The 15,563-nt window shown below is 38.4% G+C and overlaps 1 protein-coding gene and 1 pseudogene across 2 annotated transcripts in view; one reads left to right on the plus strand and one right to left on the minus strand.

Moving 5' to 3' along the window:
- The window catches only part of Prkg1 (protein kinase cGMP-dependent 1), a 1,198,874-nt gene that overhangs the window by 661,785 nt on the left and 521,526 nt on the right, over window positions 1-15,563 (plus strand). The gene's annotated exons all lie outside the window — the stretch shown is intronic.
- Window positions 4,142-12,966, minus strand: LOC127684473 (60S ribosomal protein L18-like; annotated as a pseudogene).

Here is a 15,563-nt window from a genome sequence, read left to right on the forward strand (position 1 = left end):
TGTAATGGGATCAGAAGCTCTCTTCTGGTGTGTCTGTAAACAGCAACAGTGTACTCCTATACATAAAATGAATAAATAAATCTTGAAAGAAAGAAAGAAAAAAGAAAGAAAGGAAGGAAGGAAGGAAGGAAGGAAGAAAGAGAGAGAGAGAGAGAGAGAGAGAGAGAGAGAGAGAGAGAGAGAGAGAGAAAAGCTAAGAATAGCTAGCTCCTAAAGCCAGATTTAAATTTAAAAATATGGCAATTGTTCTTGTGATGAATAAGAAAGATATTGATGGAGAGGGTAAGATCTTCAGTGTGGGATGTGTGTGTGTGTGTGTATGTGTGTGTGATTGTGAATACATAACATTTGGATATAATAGGAGCAAGAAATTAATAATAGAAATTTTTATATCAGTGTATTCAAATTTGGAGACAAACTATGTTGATTGTTCAGTAAGTTATATTCAAAGGTTTTGCTAGTATAAATATTTGGGAGATTTGGGGATGACTCTGATGTTAAGAGTACTCACTGCTCTTCCAGAGGACACAAGTTCAATTCCCAGTACCCATGTGGATGGGCACATAGTCACAGATAATTCCAAATCCAAGAGCTCTGACACACTATTCTGCCCTCCTCTGGCACCTGTACACATGTGGCATACACTAACCCTGACACATAAACATAATAATAAAATTAAAAAATTAATCTGAAAAGAAGAATTCTTTGTCAAATGCTTAGTACATACCAGGCCTTTTCCTGGGTTCCTTCTATAAAGCATTTTATTCAAGCCTCAAAAATGTAGTGTTATTTTTATACTCAGTTTACAGATAGACAAAGTAGTTCAAGATTCGTCTAAGATCAAGTACTTAATAGATGGTAAAATGGTTAGCATTTGACTCAAATCATATGATACTTATTTTTTTTTTACTAATAGCATACTCTTTAAGATTCACATGTATGCAAATCATGACCTTACCTTTCTTTTTACACTATTTACCAATAGACCCAAAAAATAGTATTAAAAATTTAAGAATTTATCAGGCTTGTATATCAGGTGCCTTGTGTTTTTAATTCTCTCCACTCAGGAGGCTGAGGTACTTAGACTTCTGTGAGTTCAAGGCCAGGCTGGTCTACAGATGGAGTTCCAGACCAACCAGAGCTTCACAGTGAGATCTGGTTTTAAAAAAAAACAAAAATAAAAATTATAAGTTGGCAGTCAATTAACTATCAGAGTCCCCAGTGACAAGATAAATGACAGGGAAGGCTCTTGGAAGAGACCATGGCACAAAAGGTGATTCTTTCCCAATTCTCAGCAGGCTTTATGAGCAGAACCTACTGTGTGTTATTCATTACTTTCCAAGACATAAGAAAAGGGGGAGAGAGCAGCCTGACAATCAAGCCACAGCCAGCAGTGTTGGAGAGATGATGCTGAAATAGACAGATGGATCCTGGTTCGGCTGGACCCAGATAGGACAGAGATTCTTGCCACAGAGAGCTAGAAGTTCAGAACTAGAATCAGGTGCCCACTGCCATCATCCTTGCATGCCTGGTAAAGGCATAAGGCAACAGTGGGCAGGGATTTTTTTATTCCTGGAACAAGCTCACTGGAGAATTTTCTATGTCTATTCTGTAGCTTATAGTTTGTGCATTTGATTTGGATGTTTTATAACATTTCTAACTAATCAAGGCCCTCAGTAGAACATGGGGTGGGGGAGCTTGATGTATAAGAATTCTTCTTGAATAATTTATTCTCGGGATTTTAGAAAATGCTAGCATGAAGATACAGCAGAAAATAAGCTCAGGTTCCCTACCATGACACAAAGAAGTGGCAGTTTATTCAGATATATGGCATCTTCACCATCTGGAACATGCCAATATATTGTAGAGTGGTGTCTGGAGGTCTGGAGGGAAGAGTAGATCCTCTATGGCCTTGGAAATGCTGAGCCTTCTGGCTGGAAGTATAGCTTTAGCAAATGCCTGCAGAGATTGATAAACCTCCACAATAACTGTTTTCAAGCAGGATCACTGAACTAGATGATACGGTGACTGAAAAGGATTCACTCAAATAGGAGACTGAAAGGCAGAGACCATCCTGTGGTATTGGGAGCACCACACAGGTAGGACACAATAGACCGTTAAAGCTCTTCCTGGGAACTGTCTTGTGTCTATGCCACAGGGCAGGTTGTGTCAATCTTTAAATATATTTGATTTGGAATATCCCATTTGAGGGAAATACTACAAAGGCAAATGCAAGGGTGGTAGATGACATTTCAATCCAGAGAATGTGCCAGTTAAGTGAGTGTTCTGGGATCCCAAGGCTGACTAGGATTTGAAATGTCTGCCTCTAATACAGCAGTTTCAACTAACAGGAGTGTAATATGACCTCCAAATAAATTTAAATTTTCTATCATGCACCTTAAAATAGGTTTAAAAAAAAAAAAGTATGTGAAAGTCTTACATTTCATTTAATCTAATGTCTAAAATATTATTTCAATTTATGAGTTCAAGTTATGATTAATACAAAATAAAATGATGTATTTGACATTCTTTTTTATTCTATATATACTTGAACTCTGGTGAGAGAGAGAGAGAGAGAGAGAGAGAAAGAGAGAGAGAGACACACAATCATAAACATATTAGGACTAGCCACATGTTTAATGTTCAATAGCTTTGTGAGTGTACAAGCCTCTGAACAAATGGTATATAACTAGAGCTTTGCTATATTCCCAAGTGATCTGTGTAATCATCACTATCCCCATCCCAGGCACCATCATCACCACCATCACCAATACTATCCTATCACCAACACCATCACCACCATCACAGATACCATTACTGCCTTCACCAACATCATCATCAATACTATGACCAATATTATCACCACCATCACTATCATTACCACCATCAATATAACCATCATAGTCATGGTCACTGAAGAACTTGTTCACTCATGCTCAGTTTCATTCAAGGTACACTGAATTAGAATATAAGAATATAGTCTTTAATAAGTGAATCCTGATCATTCACATGCACATTAAAGATTTAGATACTCTGCCCTAAATAATGAAAATTAGAGTATCTGAAAATCATTGTAGAAACAAAAGATGTATGAGTTCTAAGGAAGGCCCTAGAGAACAATGCTGTAGTAATAGAAGTCATGTATGGACTCAAGAATACAATGGTGACAACAAACAAGAGTTTGAAGAGGAGAGTTAGAATTTGAAAATCATCACCAAGCAGTTTCAAGCAAAGACTGAAAGTGTAGTGGCCGGGAAATGTTAGTGGAACCCAAAAAACAGACAGGAGCCAATCTGATGAAACACTCAGCAGGGTCTTTATTCTATTCTAGCTAGCTCGCTCTCCCCTACCCCCCAATGCACCACAATCACCGGGGTGGTTTTAGTGGTGGGGGAGCCCTGAAGGTCTATCGGGCAAGGATTTATATTAAGCAGCAAGCAGGAAGTACATGTGCAGGAATCTAATTGGAAAGCTACTGTGCCTTTTAATGTAAATGGCTGGTGCTGGGACTTCTATATCATAAACTTAATTTCTGTTCCCCTTTACATTGGTGGTCATTAGGCAGGGGGTGGGTTTGTAGCATGGGGTACAGGTTTGTTGGGGGAATAACTTGGAGACACTGGTCTTGTTGGGGATTAGCCTAGAGACTGGAGCTAGGCTTGGGTTTTGTAGGGGGACAACTTGGAAACTAATGTGAGATACCAGCCTGTTAGTTTACCTGAGTTCAAACTTAGGACAGGTTATTTAAACTGGAGTCTGAACTTAAAAATTTGCTACCTCAAAAGAAAACTTGAATGTAAAAGAGAGAGTGGGGCAGAAACTGAGTTCAGCTTACTTTTGGCGTTGAAGAAGAATGACATCACTTGTGGTATAACTTAAAAGCACACCACCCAAGCAGGAATTACAGAAAATTTGTTTTTCAATGATGCTGTGAAGGACTCATATAATGTTTCTCCTTTTGTCTTCCACTCATCTTCCTTCCTCTGGTCACCTATTTCAAATAATGATAGCTCTGGCTACACAGAGACTTTGGAGGACATTTGGGTGGGAACAAGCCTGAAACCTTATTATTGAAAATTTTAATGTGGATTCAGAGCTAAGGCTGAAAACTGAGCATCCTTAAGCAGCTTGGCTGAGCACCTTATGCTGGTGGTCCTGCTTCGTGGAGCATGTCACGCTTGACAGTGTCTGCAAAGCGGTGTGCAGTGCTCGGATGCTGCAGGTCTTCCGTGACTAGGAAGCATCTATTTAATCATAAGAGCGTCTCTCATGCAAATGTTATTTACTCGCCTTTTCAATGGCGTCATCTGCTGTCACTAATTGGATTCAAGAGAACATAGACGTTTTTCCTGGGAGCCTCAATCATATGTTGGGATTCAGAAGAGTCCATTTAATTTTCTGAGCAGAGGTGATGGACTTTCAAGAAGGACCTGGTTGATTTAGCAAACTGAGTGTTTTCGTGTCTGAACGAAAGCCTAGATATGTGTAACCACGTATTCAAGTTGGAGTTTTCATAATCAAGTCAGTATCAGAAACATAATTGGCACCAAATAAAAACAGGGGTAGATGGCAAGATAACTGCATGAATATCAATGTGACAGTTATTTCCATTTCTCCTACTTACAGTTGATAGAAATTGCTCTAAATGTGACTATTTTTGATTAAATTAATCAGCTATTTCAATAAAATCTATTTCACTTGTTTATACAAATTAATTTCTTTATTTCATATTGGTTGATCTACTCAGAGGTTCATTTCTGTAAGTTGAGGCATAAAGAGAGACTACTATTGGTGAATTGTGTGCCAATGGTCTATATTTTTAGTGTAACCTTTCTCAAGGAGAAAAAAAGAAATAGAAAATAACCCTTTAAGCAATTTCATACTAGATTACTTCTGTCCTCTTTGGACAAGACCCACACAGAGAAAATTATATGTTGCGTGACCTGACACACACACACATACAGTCATCAGACTTAATGTTCTTATAGTTTGGGACCCATCATTAGACATGTGGATACATACTGGGTGCCAATGACTCGTCTAAGCTGAAGCAGGTACAGTTCAAAAAGACTCTTTTCTGAGTCACTTTCCTTTGGGGGTACTTTCACCCAGATATTGATTATTTAATCATATTATGAAACCTGTGATCACAAATGAATGAAGAAAGTATAAGGAATGAAATGAACAATGGTCCAGTTCTGACAGGATCATGACTTTAGACTCTGGAGATGTTTAGATTGAGTCCTGAATGCTGAAAGGACTTGAAACGGAAAAATGCTGTTCTCAACAAAATATTAGCAAGGCCAGGACTATAGGGTAAAGCCCTGTAAGGAGTATTGAGACCAGTACTGTAAGAGTAAGTTGGGCTGAGTTCTGAAAGGCTTTACCTTTTCTAAGAAGTGTGGTTTTGATCAGTGTGCCACAGGCACCTACCTGCAAAATGGTTCTGAGCAGTGGACTGCAATAAGTAAATGTAATTTTCAAATCTTGGCTTGTGAAAGACAGAACTCAGCCAGCATGCTGGCACATACCCTAATCCCAGCACTCGGGAGACAAAAACAATAGAATCACAAGTTTGAGGCCAAGTTGACCTGCATAGCAAAAGCCTCCTTCAAAAAGAAAAAAAGAAAGGAAATTATAAGTTGTAATAAAAGGAGCTGTGCAAGGGTCATTTTTATTTTATTTTGACAGGGTCTCATTCTAGAGCCCTGGTTAGCTGGAGACTCAATAGACAGACCAAGTTAGCCTTGAAATCACATCTATCCACCTATACCTTTGCCTCCCAAGTGATGGGATTAAAGGTGTGCCTCAGCATGCCTGGTTCAATGGCTAGATTTTAATGTGAGAAGTTAATGAACTGGAAGAATCCAAGAGGAGACTTAAGTTTCCAGCTTTCAAACACTGTGGGCACCCTGGCATTGATAGGGAAATGGAGAACCACCTAATTGGCCCAGTAAATGCTGGGAGACCAACTTCCTGTCTTTACTTCCTGTGTTTACCTCCTAGTTTAGCTCCACCTCCATCTCCAAGAGTGAAGGTGGCCAGTTCAAGGGTTGGAGTTGAATGTATATTCATTGGCTTTGGCTTCCTCAACCCTAAAGCTGAACAGAAAATAGTGTGTTCCTCTTACCACTCTGTAAGTAAAGCAAGAGCGTATTAAGTCTCTCCTTAGTTGTCAGTGGCTCGGTGATTAAAATGAAGATCAAAATGTATCCAAAGATGAGAGTTTTTGAAAAGGTTTTTATTTTTTAGTGACCTTTAAATTTTTCACTTTAAAATATGGAGCAGGAGACAGAAATTGAGTTTTACTCATTTCTGCTTTGAAAATCAGTATGAAAGCCTTTTGCTCCTTTAACCTACCTGAATTTCTCTGTGAATTTAAATACAGGAAAATATTTCTATACTTTCTGAGATATACTAACAGTGAGTTCATTTTGCTGAACAATAATTTATGTTTTCTTGTCTACAGAGAAGAATATTGTAAGAGTTACAGAGCTAAGGAACCATTACATTCAACCAGACAAAACATAATTGACAGGGTATTATCAATGTTGTGGAAAACCTAAAAGCAGTAGAATTCTTAAGAAGAAGCAATAAAATTAATTGTTTTTCTTTCTGTTTCTGAAGGCATCATCTCTTGAATTAACGTGCAGAACAAATTTTCAAGATAAACTACTTTTCTTGTAGAAACTAGTTTTTCCTTGTCTTCCTCCTTGGGAATCCCTTTCCCCATAGGATGCCTTAGCATCTTCAACTGGCTACTTGCTCCTAGGTGTAGGCCTCAGCAGTCAAGGGAAGAAAATGGGAACCTGGAAAGATGTCCTAGGAACATGTGATCCCCACCCCAATCTGAGAAAGAAAAATTTCACAAAACTCACATTTATACCAACTTCCATTGCTATCTAGACATGATTTGTGATGATTGTATTATGAAAATAACTCTTAAATTCAAGGAGACTGAAACTTTTGCAGGAACTCACAGCCACATTTAATAGTACATGGTGTGGTGACTAAAGAATTAAGACAGTTCTCCTACTGTGTACTCAGCCTCCTGGTTATATCTGCCTTTGAGGGAACAATATAACAACCAACCTTAGACAGATGTTCCATGTAATCCACTTTCACAACCTAAGATGCTACACAGCTTTAATCTTAAATCATGTAGTCCTCCATGGCACTGACACATGAACAATGTATATGCGTTTATGTGCTATGGTAATAAATGCTGAAAACAGCAAATAAGTTGAAAGCAACCTTATGAAAATCAATATTGCCTGTAAATGTTGAAAGCAACACACAGATGTTGCTTGATCTTATTTGTTTGTCTGGGTCAGTTGGGATCAGTGACGTTCTGTCCCTTGTAGACTGTTAAACGTTTCTGTAAAGTATTCCTCATTCCTTCTCCCAGGTGATACTTTCTGGGTTGTTCAGTAAATACAAAGCAAAAGCCCTTTGTTAGGAACACACACACACACAAGGGAGGTGATGAAAGACACAGGGACAGAGAAGTAGAGAGTTCAAATCTGGGCTCATGCTGTGAAACTACTCCAAAGGAAAAGATTTGACATCTTTCTCTTAATGCCACACCAATGTATTGTGGGTACTATGAAGTTATGACTAATGTGTTTAATCAATACAATAATTAATTCAAGTCATGTAATATGTAGATGAGCTGAGCACCTAAAAATCTAAACAGTAGAGAGGAAAACCCAAAACTGGCATTATCTAAGAACATTTTATTTTCGGTACTTAAAAATTGTAAAACATCTCACTTGCCACACAAAATTACTAGTAATGAAACCATTTTTTATGTTGCCTTGTTAAGTGTAATTAATAAAAAAATGTTAAAGTCTACATATCAGATTATCATTTAACTAATTGTGTCTGATGTAATTTTCATGCCTAACTCTAAGAAACCTGATTTAAACACCAAATGACCAAAAATATATTATTTAAACATTGGGAAAACTTAGTTTAAACAAATATACTGTGTACATTTTTGTCTGTTGTAAACCAAGGTTCTTTTTGTAATTATTGGGTTTTTTATTCTAGACGTACATTTTAGTCTCAAGATAGGAAGGGAAATGAGATTAGGAAATTAATTTTGTAAATTTTGGTGTGTGTTATTTCAGTTTCCCTTTGTATTCTTCATTCTACCTCTCTCTCATTCTTCTTTCCTAAAAAAATAAAAATAAAAATTCTGGTCCAGCTTTACAGTATATGATCTGAAAAAAAAAACTTATCTTAAATCCAAGAAAAAAGATTAAAGTATAAATCCACGAACTCATATATTTATATTTTGGAAGAAGAAAAGAGTTGATTGATTGATTGATTGATTAATTGATTGATGGTTGACAAATAAAAGAGGAGAGCACTAGGGATATTTATGACTGTGTTTTGGTAGCAGGTGGGTAGGTATAAGACAACACTGAAAATTTATTATTTGAAAATTAAAGTAGCAGAGGAGGTGGTCCAGGAGTGCCCAGGTGGTCCAGGGGCATGCCAGAGGCCTGTGCTCTGACCATTGACATTGAGTGTGGTGGTACTCACATGTAATCCAAGTACCTTGGATCTAGGGCAGGAAAATCAGGAGTTCCTGCTCATACCTGGCTAGATAGAGAAGTTCCAAGCTAGACTGGGCTACATAAGACCCTGCCCCTATCATCATCATCATCATCAATCATCATCATCATCATCATCATCATCATCATCATCATCACTTTTGTGTGAAACTAATAGTCTTAGAAGACTTGGGATTCAAGAGACATGATTGTCAAATCAGACACTTGTTTTACATGTCACAGGACAGATTTTATTTGTTATGGGTTATGGAGTAAGTACTATACTATCTTTTTTGGTTCTCTATCCCTAACTCCTCTTTATTTTGAAAAAATCAAAACAAAACAAACAAACAAAAAACCTCTCAGGGAACAACCATTTTTACTTAAGCATAGATACCAGTAAGGATTAGACATTAGACAAAGACAATCCCAGTTTTGTGAAGTGACAGCTCAACTTTGTTTTGTTTTGCTTTGTTTTTGTTTTTGTTTTTGTTTTTGACACAAAAAAAAGAATGAAAATAAACTCACAGAAAGAACAAACAATAACCAGTTGGGAATAAAATAGAAAGATTTTGTTTAGAGATTATTTATTATCTTGAAAAGCACCAGAGAGAGGGTACTCAAAGCACTGGGTTGGTGGAGACATCGACATGCCTGGTCCTTAGTCTTTCAGCTTGATGACAACAATAGCATTGTGGCCTTTGCAGCTGGGACAGCAGAGGGGTAAGATGTAGCTGCTAGAGTTTCCTGGTATCATGGATCTGCCACCAGAGGAATCAGGTTTTAGTAAGGCTTACAAGATTAGGTTTTAGTTGTTGCCCCCAGGGATTGAGTTACCATTGTTTCTGAACTAAGTTTGTGTTGTGTTTTCCTTCATGCAGTGGTTCATGGTTTCAAGAGAGAAAGAATCCAGAGAGGGCTTGCAACAGGTCTAAACATAGCTCTCAAAGGGAAAATGGAGACAAGTCTGAAGTCATTAGTACTGAAGTCATCTCCAAGTGACAGCCACAGAAGAATATTGTTCTTTCTCCAATAGACTCAACAGGGCGTTGATATATATCACAACCAAACCTAAGAGCAGGCCTGGGGTAGATCTGGGTGGATGGGGAGGAAGTATCTAGGAGGAACTTTGGGATGGGAATCTATGAGCAGAATATTGTATAGAAAACACAATTTGTACTGTTAAAAAAAAAAAAAAAGAAAGAAAAAGACCCGACAGTAAAACTTTACTGACTGCAAGCATTTCTTTTTCACATATCTAACCTCTCCCAGGTAGCTAGGTAATGTACAATTCTGTCCCAGTTAGGCTATTGAGGTTAATAAATGGGGAATCACCTATATGGTACCTATATGATGTGTTTGTGTGTGTGTGTGTGTGTATGTATGCATATATAATATATATACTAGTATATATATATATATATATATACTGCAGTATTTACCCTGTTCAATCACATCAGAGCAGATAAGGTCTGTGATTGGACAGGTAAAAGGGGCGGAGCTAATAGTTATAGAGATAGGGAGTGTTCTAGAAGGTAAGAAGAACCATGGCCGCAGATGTGAACCCGCGTGGCAATTACCAGCCACAAGTAGCTAAGTTTTCACAAGGTTAGAAACATTGGGATACATCTTTTATCATTATCAATTGGCTCTAAAGTTATTGTATTGACATCTTATAAATTGTGATATTATTTATACATAAATATGATTTGTTAATTTAAAAAAAAAAAACAGCATTGTGGATGCATTTTTTTTTTCATTCTCCTCTAAGAAGCACTGCAGTGAAATAGTGTGCTGTGAACACTCCTTACTCTTGACATGAAATATCTGCCGCCTCAGTGCTGGGCTGAGCGATCCTTTGTACCGTAAGTCCACCCACATAGTAGATAGGTGTGATCAGGCACAGTTTACGGTTCCTGGGCTGGATTACTCAAAGCTATTGTTAAATGTAGTTCACATCACTCATATTATCATCAAAAATATCTAATAACTAAACTATCAAGTATAATTAATTTTATATCAGTATTGCAGGAAGAGCCATGCGTATGCCTAGTGACATATTTCATAAGCACATTTTTCTTGTGAGCCTCTGTGAAAAGAATTTCTTCTGCTTGTCAAATATATTATCTAGGTTATGGTGACTTTTTTAAGACGATACAAAATAGAATAATCTGAAAGCATTTTTTTGTATATATAAAATGTGTTCAGCCTTTATTCTGTTAGGTAGATCCTGCTCTACGCAGGCTGGCTCGGAGGTTCCAGCCTCTGTTGTTGGTCGTAAGGTGTGAAATAAGGATGATTCAGTATTGTAGGGGACATCTTTCATTGAAGAAAGCGATAGGAGAGCTTTTCATCCCTGTATGAGCCTAGAGCTCAAAATGTATTATGGGTTCCAGAAGGACTACTAAACAGCCATCTCACCAAGTGAGCATCCCAGAAATACCCCAGGACATGGGTCCCACTCACCTGGACTTCTTCTCCGTGTCTTGTTTATATTATGTATCATGCTATTGTTTTTATTAAGATTTATTTGTCTTTGTTATACTACTTTTCTCTCACTAAATCCTTCAGAGCTCCCTGGCTCCGGCATCATCTGTCTTTTCCTAAACAGTGACTGTTTGGAATTCAATATTATGTTCACAGTGCAGAGGTCCTGTTGATTTCCCCAAGATGAAAACATTACTGAGTCATTTGCAGGGGACCTGAAGACAAAAATCTGGCCCTGGAGTTGCTCGAGATTATTCATGGGGAGAATTTTCCAGCTTTGTCTTTGTTCCTGCCTACAGTCATTGAACGCCTCTTAAATCACTGACAGAGAATTTAGGTCAACACATTGCCTGAGGTCATTTAAATTTCAAATCCGCTGCCATTTTTTTCCTGCTTCTAGCAAATGGGAGGGAAAGGGAGAGTGCCTACAGCTCTGAGCTGGAGCCGAAAGCTGGCACAGAAAACTTCAAGTCAGAGTCAAACTTATTTATGCTCTGTTGAAGGAAGTGAGTGTGTCGAGGTTAATGAGTCTGAATTGGCATGCTGTCTTCTGAGTCACAGCCGAACTGGGACTAAAGTCAGGGATGGGAGTTAGTCTCCTGCACAGATTGTGTAGCACTCTGATGGTGTGGCTTGCGTGTCTTCGTTTGTAATCATGGGACTTGTTCTTGCGGGCCCTCAGAAATGATCTGTGAATAAAACCCAGATTCTAGGATTTGTTTAAACCAGTCAAGCTGCAGACACAAAATGTTTAGAGTCTGCAGTCCTCCGTGGCCAGCACAGAACCCTCACGCCGTGGTGATGAGTCACCTGAAAATCACCACTGGATGAACTCTGACCTCCTCCTCGTGTGAGCAGGTGTCATATCTAAGACTGTTGGCCTCAGAGGCAGAATCAATGGATCAGATTTTAGTTTTTACTTCTTAAAATATATCAAGTTAGAGAGACAAGCACATTTAGCCCCCACATTTTACTCTCCCAATACCATTTCACTGTGAGAAGGAGCCAGCAGCATTGTTTAAAAGTGATTGTTGGTTCAGCCTAGGCAGCTAAAGGGCATAGGAACCCATGGTCCCTTGGATTTTGAGAAAGGTGCTAATCTAAGCTCTACATGGGTGGCACATGCCTTTAATCCTAACCTTTGGGAGGCCAAGGGAAATGGATCTCTATGAGTTCAAGACCAGCCAAGACTAAATAGTAAGATCCTATCTTCAAAAACCAAAGAGGGAAGTGTCCAAGAACTTAGAATTCTTAATCCTGGTACTGAAAATGTACTGAGTAAGGGCCAACTGAAACTGCGTGTATTAGCTTTGTAATTATTTTCGGTTTGGCTTGGTTTTGCATCCGAACCTTTTTTTTAATAACAGTAAGAGCCAAGGTGAGTTTTTGTAGCCGCTGTTGGCCCTCCAGCCTCTGGCATGCTCAAAGTTCTGGTCCTTAGATCTAACATCGGATTTCATGTGGCTGTGTGGGCTTCCTGGAGCCAGGGCAAAAGAGCAACACATCTCTAAGCCCTTCCAAGAAACAGACATGAGCATGGTGCCAAGGCCCTTGGAGGACTGACTCCAGGGCCAGCTGGCGAGAGATGAGGATATTACCCTCTGCCTCATGGAGGAGAACTGTGGGCCCAGCTGCTCACCCACAGTGCACACACCTTTAGCTTGGATGCTTGTAGTATCTACGTCATCTGTAACACAACCACCGCCAGAAAGCTTCATCTTTCAGATCATCTGGGACACGGACAAAGGTAGCCAGCTAGTACAATTTATCAATAACCCTTTCAGCACAACCTGATTGAAGGTGGAGTCTGGCCAGAAATCTGTGCAGCGTGACTAGCAGCTACAGGTAGATGTCGTAGCTCTAGGACTACTTGTGCTGGAAACTTTTTTTCTTTGTTGTAAGTAATGTCAACTCCCATGATAGCACCTCCTGGTTGGCCAGATATGGAAAAGTTTTTAAATTTAATTAATTAATTTATCAATCTATTTATTTATATCCTAGCAGTTAAAAAAAACAAACAAACTTACTTTGTAATAAGCAGATGAGAAGTCAAGAAATAGATGAAGCTAGGTAGAGAAAATAGTGTCCAAGATCAAATTCATTAACCTTTTGGTCCTCCATGTTTTCCAGCTGCATATAATAACTACCCCGTGGTGATGTGCTAAAGGTTAAACATGAATATGTATGCAAAGAAGTCAGCCAAGTTTACAGTAAGATTATTATCGGTATTATCGGTAGGGATCATTATAATTCTACCAAGGCTAAGGGGTTTTTTTGTGAGTGTTCGAAGCCATTATGAGCATTGGGGTGTTTCTATAAAGAACCCCGAAGTCCATCTCCTCAAAGCCTCCTATCCCATTGTTGAGCATCTCAATCCAGAGAGCGCTTTGGTATAGCTACAAGTTCCACTAGCTGTACTTTAGATCTTACTCCATCCCCCAAATAATTGAAAAGAAGTACTTACATCTTGTTACATATCCTAAAAATAATATTGCATTACAGGAGATATTATTTCCATGATTTAACTGAAAAAAATGCATTTGCTTAATGTGATCTACAATAATTTGAGGCTCAGTTTTCCATATAAAATCAGAATTGTGTCCTACATGCTCTTTGTCTTTATATCAAGTAGCTAAATATCATCCCATAATGGATTGATCTGTCGTGCTGCTATAACAAAATACCACAACTAGGTCAGTGGTTCTCAACCTTCCTAATGCTGTAACCCTTTAACACAGTTCTTCATGTTGTGGTGACCCAACCATAAAATTATTTTTTTGTTACTTCATAACTTCTTGCTACTGTTTTGAATCATAATGTAATAGATATCTGTGTTTTCCAGTGGTCTTAGGTGACCCCAAAAGTGGTCTCAACCCAGAGGTGGAGAACCACTGGACTAGATGGTTTGAAGAGTAGAAGTACCTTTCTCCCAGTTTTGGAACTGGGAGTCTGAGATCATAGTGCAAATTTTATACTCAGCCTTACATTGACCCTACAATCCTTCTATTCATGCTCCTTTTATACTGATTTTATGGTTCATATTCCATTATTCTTCTTTATCACTTTGACCCTTTAAAACTCAATTCCTGATCTTTCAACACCAAACATTTAAAAAAAATGCAACATACATTTACAAAAATCAACAAAGCTTCCACTGAATTGGCATGAGCATCGTCATCCTGAATGACGTTCAACAACACAGTCTGATCAACTCTTGCAATCTCTTAACTAATCATGCTATAATCCTGTACTTTATTTTATATTTAATAACTAGACTGTATCTTTTTTGTTTTCCTAGATAGTTTGATTCCAGACATTTTAATGTATTTTGTTTTCGTTGTCTGTTATAGGTCAGAAGTCTTTTATGGCTTATTGGCATCCTTCCTGTGGTCTATTTTTAGACGTTTAATTGGGGAGCTATAGAAGTTGAACCTGCTGTATTAACTATGATGTGTTTTGTCCTAAGTCTTAACACAGCTGTGTAAACAGTGCCAAATCAAGAGCTGTTTTCTTACAGCTGAAGGATGACAGTGTCCTCCACCTTCCATGCTCATTGTGAGATGCAATCAAACTGAAGTTCCCGTGACATCGATTATATGTTTCCTAGGACTGTTCTGACAAATAGAAAAGGCTTCAAATCGAGAAAAGTATCTTCTAGATGCTCTGGAGGATGAAGATCCAGGGGCTGTGAGAGCCATGTGCCCTGGGAAGCTCCTAGACAAGCACTTGTTCTAGGCCTCCTGCCTAGCTTCAGGGCACGGTCAGGAGGCCTCAGCAGCCGCTGGTGTGTGGCCCTCTCACCTCTATCTTGGTCTCCTTGTGTTTCTGTCTCTTTGCTTCTTTTCTTTTTTTAAAGATTTTTATTTATTGTATGTATGTGAGTACACTGTTGATGTCTTCAGACACACCAGAAGAGGGCATCGGATCCCATTACAAATGGTTGTGAGCCACCATGTGGTTTCTGGGAATTGAACTCAGGACCTCTGGAAGAGCAGTCAGTGCTCTTAACCCCTGAGCCATCTCTCCAGCCCACTCTTTCTTTCCTAAGAACGCCAGTGGTATTGAGTTCAGCGTCAATTTAGCCCCAGTACATTTTTTGATTTAAGAGAAATCTGGCAGCTTCTCCCCTTAATTACATTATCTGTTGAAGGATAAGCAGACTTTTGAATAAGAAATAAATTTACATTTCAAAACTGCTTGGCAATGTAATCCTCCTAAGGACTGTTTAAAAGATTAAGAATTCAAATATATAAGTTGAATTTTAACTTACAATGACAGCAATTAAACTAAGGTGAGCTTTTGGAGGAGCCGATATAGTCTAACATCACTAAAACATAATTTCTCTAGTTGGCCAATAATAATGTTATTGAAACTGACTTTTCTACCTAGAGTCTAGCAAGGTTCTTTTCCATGTAGATTCTAAGGCATACCCTAATTTCATAAATGTTAATCTGGAAGAAAGAGGATTAAAGAGGGAAGTGCAGAGATTAAAATGGTCAGATTTTTAAACTAATA

This window comes from Apodemus sylvaticus, chromosome 1 (genome assembly GCF_947179515.1).
Source record: "Apodemus sylvaticus chromosome 1, mApoSyl1.1, whole genome shotgun sequence".
NCBI classification, from domain to species: Eukaryota; Metazoa; Chordata; class Mammalia; order Rodentia; family Muridae; genus Apodemus; species Apodemus sylvaticus.